At 39.7% G+C, this 3,560-nt stretch overlaps 1 protein-coding gene across 1 annotated transcript in view; it reads right to left on the bottom strand.

Moving 5' to 3' along the window:
• Nucleotides 1-3,560, bottom strand: part of LOC106872359 (muscle calcium channel subunit alpha-1-like) — a 434,563-nt gene that overhangs the window by 176,649 nt on the left and 254,354 nt on the right. The gene's annotated exons all lie outside the window — the stretch shown is intronic.

The following is a 3,560-nucleotide window of genomic DNA, read 5'->3' as shown; positions in this document are numbered from 1 at the left end:
GCACATAAAAGACACCATTTCGAGCGTGGCCGTTTTCGTGCAGGTGACACGTAAAAGCACCCACTACACTCTCTGAGTGGTTGGCGTTAGGAAGGGCATCCAGCTGTAGAAACTCTGCCAAATCAGACTGGAGCCTGGTGTTGCCATCCGGTTTCACCAGTCCTCAGTCAAATCGTCCAACCCATGCTAGCATGGAAAGCGGACGTTAAACGATGATGATGATGATGATGATGATCTTGTTTGTTGTTAACACAATGTTTCAGCTGACATACCCTCCAACCTTCATCAGGTGTCTTGGGGAAACTTCGAACCTGGGTTCTCATTCCTAAGGTATTTTTCAATGTTATTATTATTATTATTATTATTATTATTCAGGTCACTGCCTGGAATCGAACTTGGAATCTTGGGGTTAGTAGCCTGTGTTCTTAACCACTAGCAATTCCTCTCTTTACACTGTATGGATGGTGGGAATTGAAGTTAAGGTATTGCCTAGTGAAGGTCAGCTTGTGGTATACGGATGTCCTGAATCTATACTTGGTGCATGTTATTAATACATCCAGGAATGCTAGCTGATTGTCTTTTACCTTTTCCATTGTGAACTGCATAGATGGCTTTATTGAGTTCACATGATCTAACAGCACTTGGACATCTTCCTGGTGGGGCCAGAGAATAAAGGTGTCATCAACATACCGCAGCCATAGGGTTGGTTTTAGTGGTGTTGATCCTAAAGCCAAATTCTCAAAGTATTCCATGTATATATTGGCTATTATCGGTGATAATGGCGAACCCATAGCTAAACCCTTTTCTATGTCGATATATATCAGTGTCCATACTGAAATAGGTAGTTTCTACACAGAAGGTTAACATTTCCATCAAGTTGCTTATTGGCATACTAGTGCGTTCTAGTAGATGGGTGTCTGTCACTAGTTTTTCTTGAGTCACAGATAGTGCTTCACCAGTTGGGCTACTAACCCCAAGATTCTGAGTTCGATTCCAGGCAGTGACCTGATGATATGAGATCACCATGTCGTGCACATATGGTTGTGATGCATGTGCCTGGTGTACCCTTATCAGATGGGTAGTCATGATGGGTATAATGGGCTTTGTATATTTTACCCCAGTGTCACTTCAATGGCATGCACTGCTCTCTCACTCAATAATAATAATAACAACAACAACATCGAAAAATACCTTAGGAATGAGAACCCAGGCTCAAAGTTTCCCTAAGACACCTGATGAAGGCTGGAGGGTATATCAGCTGAAACGTTGTGTAAACAACAAACAAGATGAGGACAAATATCCATCAAACGTAAATAATGTAAATAAAACGTATTGTGGTATTTGTTCTGGCTTTTTAAATTTTGATGAGGTGTCAACTTTGCCTTTCATCCTAATAGGGTCAATAAAATAAAGCAGCAGTCAAGAATCGGAGTTGATGATAATAACAAATCCCATTACGTTAAAAGAAAAAAAAACAACTGCTGGTCTTGTGACTAAATTAGTCTGTTTTTGTCACAGTGCTACTTGAATTCTGTTAATTCTATGCAGGACACTTTTTTTAAACAGCAGTTAGCTGCCTGCTAAGGCTATTAAAATGATCCTAAGACACCAAACATTAAAAAAAAAACAGACATTATTTCCAGTACAATAACTCGAGAAGCAGTTACGAAGTCATCAAGATAGTAATTAAATTTCATCTTTCAAAACTCTAATATCATAACTAATTTGAAGCATTAAATAATAATTTCTAGAGCAAAAGAAGAATTATTGAAAACAGTTATGGAAAACCTATTTCAGCTAAACAAATTAATTCATAATTATATTCATATGGAACTCAACTGGTTACTTTATCAGTGTAAACTAGATTCTACATTAACAGAGAAAAGAATCAATATCTTACTTATGATAGTGGAATAATGTTTTCCCTACTTTTTCTTTTCTTTTTGAAAGCTAGCTAATTAAAGTCTATTAACTTCATCTCTCTGCTCGGTGTATTTTCTGAAGGAAACTGCTTAGCTGGATCTAGCTGATAGATAAATGGCTTCATCAATACTTTATCCCTCAGTGCAAAGTGGACAGGTAGAATCCACAGCCATCCATGTAATATCATGTAGCCATCCAATTCATCTGACTTTATTTCTACTGGTACTGTATTGTTTTTTAATGGATAGTCGTCTGGTATCTTTCTACTAAGCTGCCTTCTAATATAACATTAAGAACCGCCATTTGATACCACTTTAACGGGCCATCCATCTGTTAGTTTAACTGCAATCAATATGTAATAAATTTCAATAATTATTAGCTTCTTTAGCTATCATTCTAATGATGATCCACCTAATGTATGTTTTAGTGCCCCTTCACTAGATGGTCTTGCCTCTGATGAACATCTCTAAGACTGTAAAGAAATGAAAGCCTAAATAGATAATGGCAAGATTTAACACTGACAAACAGATATAATTAAAAATTTCAAGATATTTCTGGACTTCCACTGTCATAATAATGATAATAATAATGATTATATATTTATTTATTAACTGCTGCTGCTGCTACCACTACCAGCATTTTGTCTGTCTTATGTTCAGAGTTCAAATGCTACTGAGGTTAACTTTGCCATTCATCATTTTGGAGTCAATAAGAGATGAGTACCAGTTGAACACTGGGGTTGATGTAATAGACTAGACCTCCCATCCAGATTTTGGGCTTTGCACCTATAGTAGAAAGAATTATTATTACTATTATTATTATTATTATTAGGCAGGCCCAGGAAGACCTGGGATGAGGTGGTGAAGCACGACCTCTGAACATTAGGCCTCACCGAGGCAATGACTTGTGACCGAGACCTTTGGAAATATGCTGTGTGTAAGAAGACCCGGCAAGCCAAGTGAGACCAAAATCCAAGGCCTCTGCCAGGGATGTAGCCAGCCCACTTACATGTATCATTCCTTCATTGGACACTAAACTCCGCTTGTGAAGACCTGTTGAGGCAAGTGAAATCGAAATCGAACTAAATTTGTAGACTGGCACCCATGCCAACGTCGCTTTCATTGAACACTAAACTCGGCTTGCAAAGACCTGTTGGGGCAAGCGAAAGCGAAATTGTGATGGCACCTGTACCAGTGGATCACTAAGAGCACCGTCTGAGCGTGACCATTGCCAGAGCACCAGCTGTCTGGCTTCCGTGCCGATGGTATGTAAATAGCACCATTTGAGCGTGATCGTTACCAACGTCGCCTTCCTGGTACTTGTGACAGTGGCATATGAAAAGACATTCAAGTGAGATCGTTGCCAGTACCACTGGACTGGCTCCTGTGCAGGTGGCATGTAAAATACACCATTTCGAGCGTGGCCATTGTCAGTACCGCCTGACTGACCTTCGTGCTGGTGGCACGTAAAAGCACTAACTACACTCTCGGAGTGGTTGGCATTAGGAAGGGCATCCAGCTGTAGAAACTCTGCCAAATCAGATTGGAGCCTGGTGTAGCCACCTGGTTCGCCAGTCCTCAGTCAAATCGTCCAACCCATGCTAGCATGAAAAGCAGACGTTAAACAATGATTATTAT

Source organism: Octopus bimaculoides, chromosome 3, assembly GCF_001194135.2.
Source record: "Octopus bimaculoides isolate UCB-OBI-ISO-001 chromosome 3, ASM119413v2, whole genome shotgun sequence".
NCBI lineage: Eukaryota > Metazoa > Mollusca > Cephalopoda > Octopoda > Octopodidae > Octopus > Octopus bimaculoides.
The sequence above is the reverse complement of the archived record's forward strand: the minus strand, read 5'-3'. Positions and strand labels throughout refer to the sequence as shown.